Raw genomic sequence first — 5,426 nt, 5'->3', positions numbered from 1 at the left:
CACCAATGACTATTAGTGTTCTCTATACTATTAGCAGCAGAGTCCTTAGCATTTTGGGATCTAATCATATTAAGGAGCCAACTCCAGAAACCCCAAAACCAACTAAAGAACTCCATCCTTAATATTCTGTTCCTCTAGAACCACTCCTGGTAGCAAAATCTGTATTAGTCAGGGTTCTCTAGAGGGACAGAACTAATAGGATAGATAGATATAAAAGGGAGTTTATTAAGTAGTATTAGCTTAGAGGATCACAGAGTCCCACCACAGGCCATCTGCAAGCTGAGGAGCAAGGAAGTCAATCAAGTTCCAAAGCTGAAGAACTTGTCCGATGTTCGAGGGCAGGAAGCATCCAGCACATGAGAAAGATGTAGGCTGGGAGGCTAAGTCAATCTAGCTTTTTCATGTTTTTCCGCCTGCTTTATATCCTGGCCACACTGACAGCTGATTAGATGGTGCCCACCCAGATTAAGGGTAGGTCTGCCTTTCCCAGCCTCAGATGTTACTCTCCTTTGGCAACACCCTCAGAGACACACCCAGGATCAATACTTATATCCTTCAATCCAATCAAATTGACACTCAGTATTAACCATCACAGGGAGCAAGAGATTCCGGGCCAGGAGGTGACCTCCAGGGCAGGGCACAAGCAGGCAAGGGTGGAGGCAGAGACAATCAGGAGTGAGAGTGTTCACTGTTTTCCAGGGAATGGGCAGGGGGCTCCTGTATCCACCTTACTGCAGAGAGACTGAGCTAAGGGTACCACTGCAGCACAGATTAGGAACTGCTAAAAGGCCAGAGTTAACCTGTAAGAGGACCCAAGCAATGACTTCTAGAGTAAGACAATGGGTAACTGGCCCTTCCCTAAGGGACCCTCAAAAATATGGGGAGGTGAGAGGACTGGATTTGCTGCAGGGCCACAGGAGTGGAGGCTCAAGCCTTTTCCGTGGACAGAGAAGGCTTGGGGATATGTGGATTACATATGCAGAAGGGACACATTTTTGCTACCCACTGTACCCTAACACCAGATGGTGTTAACAGGAAGGCCTTTATTTTGCCAAGTGCTTGGTGGGCTTGTGAAAGTCAATTGGTGACAGAGGCTGATACCTCCGGAATGTTGACCTGTATAGTAAGGCCTCAAAGGAAAGTGAAACCTTCGCATTGAAGCAATGAAAGAATTGGAGCACCCAGGAGCCAATCCAGGTTAGAATGAGTGAGAACCAGAGGGACCAGGCGTGGGGTGGTTCACGCCTGTAATCTCAGCACTTTGAGAGGCCGAAGCAGGTGGATCGCTTGAGGTCAGGAGTTTGAGACCAGCCTGGCCAACGTGGTGAAATCCCGTCTGTACTAAAAACACAAAAATTACGGGCGTGATGGCACATGCCTGTAATCCCAGCTACTTGGGAGGCTGAGGCAGGAGAATGGCTTGAACCTGAGAGGTGGAGGTTGCAGTGAGTTGAAATTGTGCCACTGCATTCCAGACTGGGTGACAGAGCGAAACTTCATCTCAAAAAAAAAATAAAATAAAATAGGACCAGAGATAGGGGATGGCAGAAGGCTCAGGGCTCCATAAGGGGACCCCATCCCACAAACTCCCCAAACGTAGTAAGTTCTACTTAAATTCAGGATGTTTGGCATGAGCAAGTCCCTAATGAAAACAAAAAGTGGCTTTCAGCACACCGAGACCCATGTTGCCCAAATGAACTGAGGTCTGTGCCTCCAGGGCAGTGAAGCCAAACATTCACACTGAGGTTTTGTAGTGAGAGGAAACAGGGTGTTTATTTGCAGGGCACCCAGCAAGGAGAATCAGGCAGCTCACCTGACCTTCCCAAAGGCTTGCAAGCAACGGTTTCTTTCTAAAGGCAGGCAGGCAGAGGTTACACGCAAAGTCGTAAGTCGACACATGGAGGCTACCTATTGGTTTGACCTTAACACACAGGATATCTTGAAGTAGGGGCTTACAGGTTACAGGGGAATTCAAAAATTTTCTGATTTGCGATTGGTTAAGGAAGGGAAGCTCTATTTAAAAACTAGGAGTTAGCAGAAAAGAACGTTAGGTCTGGCCCATGGGCGTGACTTCCTTCAGGTCCTTCAAGAAAAAATGTAGAACAAGAAATAGCGGTCAGAGTTCAGTCCTCAGTTTCCTTTTTTCTGAGGTCTACGTGCCAGCAGATCCATTTGGTGGTGGTCTAGGTTTCTGAAAAATAACACAGGGACGTATGTTAAGATGTATCTTTGGTTTCTACAGGGAACCAAACATCTCATGGCTGTAATTTTATGGCTATTGTTTTATGCTGCGATTACCTTTTTGCTTATGAAGTTGCTCATTAATTTCTCAGGGATAGCTAGGTGCCTGGAATTTTCCTTAAAGGAACTCAAGGTTTTTATTTCCACATTGTGGAGGAGGGGTGGCACGGCAAGCCCCTAAGAGGGACAGAGACAGAACATTCAGACAGACCAGCGGGCCAGGGAAATCTGCCTCACATCTGCTGGCATACACAGATGTATACGGTATTTTCAAGTCTGATGAGAAATGGCTTGGATATATGTCATTCCCTAGCATAGGCACCAATATCTTCCCAAGTAGTTTCCTCCCACTTTTACTAGTGCCTTCTCCCTGCCGTCCCCTCCAGGGTTCCTGCCGTTTCATGCCAATAATTTAATTACTCTCTTTGCAGAGGCTCAGTTCTACAGACAGCCTAATTTGAGGTTTGCCTTACTCTTAAATATATGTATCATTTCAATGGATTTATGAAGGGGAGAAAAGAGTGCAGAACCAATTAAGGAATCAAAGACAAGCTCATCCAAGCTCCCAAGGACCAAAAAAAAAAAAAAAAAAAAAAAATGGAAGGACGGGGCCAAGGACCTCTTCCCTCCTTTCGTCCTCTCTGACAGTGACCAACACCAGGCTTTCTGGTCAAACACCCTGTGCTGCTGGGTGGATTTTCCTAGTGTTTTCAGCAGAAGGAACAGCTGTCCCGGGATTTGCTGCTATTCCCAGGGAGCTGGAGCTGAATTGTTGGCCAAACTGCAGATGATTCGTTTAAGGCTCGGAATGAGAGACGGATAGGGCTTTCGGAGATAAATAATGAACTCCATGTGGGTACACCACTGAGCCGTGTATCCTCAAGGGTTAACAGCTTAAAGGTTATTGGGGTTTCTGGCTACACGTTAGGAGTCCTGCGTCCTAATGTAAGCTCCCTTCCCCCACATTCTTTAAACACATTACTTCCTCAAGCACTTCCTCTGGCTTAGGGGCGGGGTTGGGGGGGAAGGATGCAAATGTATCTAATCTCTAAAAAAAAGCCTCTGGTATTTGCAGTGAGTTTCAGGCTGAAGAGAAGAGAGAGACCTGAGGCTGTTTCCGCCTACTCGTCCCAGCTCAGCCTCCAGAGAACGCCGCGTGGTTTGTTGCTTGGACCCTCCCAGATCCTCTTCCAGATGCTGTTGGAAAAAAAGAAAAGAAAAGAAAAGCTGGGCAGCCAGTGTCACAGCCCAGATGCCATCTCGGTCTATCCGCGGAAATGCAAGCACGCAGCGCCCAGCCCAACCCAGTAGGTGCCAAGCCCTGGGTGCAGACTTCAGCTTCACGCCGCATCCTCTCTCTCTTTTCAGTCTCTGAGTGACTTGACTCAGCCAGGGAGAGGAGATACCTACACATCCGCATGAAGGCGCGTGGGAGGAAGCCGAGAAATGAAGGATGGCGCAGGGCCTACTGCAGGCACACGTAGACTAGCTCCTTCTTCACGGGCAAAACCCCCTACTCGTCCGCAGTTGGAAAGGAGTTCGTTCAGGGCAGGCTCTGCTCGCTGAGCTATGAATGTAGATAGTAACTAGGCGCGTGGAGGTCATTACACACCGTATTCGGATGGTGGAAATTATTGCTTATTTCAGTACACGAAAATGGTCCATTTATTTATTTATTTATTTATTTATTTATTGAGACAGAGTCTTGCTCTGCCGCCCAGGCTGGAGTGCAGTGGCGCAATCTCGGCTCCCTGCAAGCTCCGTCTCCCGGGTTCACGCCATTCTCCTGCCTCAGCCTCCGGAGTAGCTGGGACTACAGGCGCCCGCCACTGCACCCGGCTAATTTTTTGTATTTTTAATAGAGACAGGGTTTCACCGTGTTAGCCAGGATGGTCTCGATCTCCTCGTGATCCACCTGCCTCGGCCTCCCAAAGTGCTGGGATTACAGGCGTGAGCCACCGCGCCCGGCCCAAAATGGTCCATTTTTATGTCTTAAAGTTATTAAGAATGAACTGGCTGGGCTGGGTGTTGTGGCTCACTCCTGTAATCCCAAGACTTAAGGAGGCAGAGGCGGGAGGATCATTTGAGGCCAGGAGTTCAAGACCAGACAGAGCAACCTAATGAGACATACACCCCACCGCCACCACCACCCCTACAAAAAACAATTAGCGGCCGGGCGCGGTGGCTCACGCCTGTAATCCTAGCACTTTGGGAGGCCGAGACGGGCGGATCACGAGGTCAGGAGATCGAGACCATCCTGGCTAACACGGTGAAACCCCGTCTCTACTAAAAATACATTTTAAAAAAATTAGCCAGGCGCGGTGGTGGGCGCCTGTAGTCCCAGCTACACGGGAGGCTGAGGCAGGAGAATGGCGTGAACCCGGGAAGCGGAGCTTGCAGTGAGTGGAGATCTCACCACTGCACTCCAGCCTGGGCCGCAGAGCAAGACTCCGTCTCAAAAAAAAAAAAAACACACACAAACAATTAGCTGGGCTTGGGGGTATGTGACTTAGTCCCAGCTACTCAGGAGGCTGAGGTGGGAGGATCACTGGAGCCCAGGAGCTCCAGGCTGCAGTGAGCTATGTGATTACACCACTGTACTCTAGGCTGGGCAACTGAAGGATACTCAGAAAAAAAAAAAAAAGAAAAAAAAATGGCTGACTCACTGTAAGGAATTTTGGAATTTTATCTAGTTAAAACAGGCTCTTCCCTCCCACTTCCTCACCGGTCTGGCTGTGCCCCAGGCCCACCCTGAGTGGTAGCTTACCCAGGTGTGGCGGCGCTATGGTCAGCTCGGGAAGCGTCTCTGAGTGGGAAGGTGACTAGTTGTCTCACAGTAAAGTTACACTGGGCCTCAGTAGATAGTCTTTGGACCCCTGCATCAGCATCCCCAGAGAGCTGTGGAAATGCAGATTCCTGGCCCTATGGCACTCTAAGTTGGACTCTGGGAGTGGCAGCTCAGAAGCTTTAGTATAAGCAAGCTCCCTGGCTGTTTCCTGTTGCAGATTAGGGTTTGAGAACCACTCCTCTTTCACCACATTGGAAACTCACTAAACGCTTGCCTAGTGAGTAAATAAATATAATAGCATCTAACTCCTGCAAAGGTATTAACCAGTCTCTCTAACAAGGATGGACATTTTTGTAAAGGAACTCTTGAAGTTTCCAAAACTTAAGTTTAAAATGGC

At 48.5% G+C, this 5,426-nt stretch overlaps 1 long non-coding RNA gene across 1 annotated transcript; it reads right to left on the bottom strand.

The window, feature by feature from the left end:
* Positions 1-1,754: 1,754 nt before the first annotated feature.
* LOC114680216 (uncharacterized) lies at positions 1,755-3,894 on the bottom strand. The gene is made up of 2 exons (XR_003732311.2): positions 3,347-3,894; positions 1,755-2,191 (listed from the first exon to the last, which is right to left on the bottom strand). It is a non-coding gene; the product is annotated as an uncharacterized LOC114680216 (long non-coding RNA).
* Positions 3,895-5,426: the final 1,532 nt, after the last annotated feature.

This window comes from Macaca mulatta, chromosome 8 (assembly GCF_049350105.2).
Source record: "Macaca mulatta isolate MMU2019108-1 chromosome 8, T2T-MMU8v2.0, whole genome shotgun sequence".
Lineage (NCBI taxonomy): Eukaryota > Metazoa > Chordata > Mammalia > Primates > Cercopithecidae > Macaca > Macaca mulatta.
Note: the sequence above shows the minus strand (reverse complement) of the source record. Positions and strands in the feature narration are given on the sequence as shown.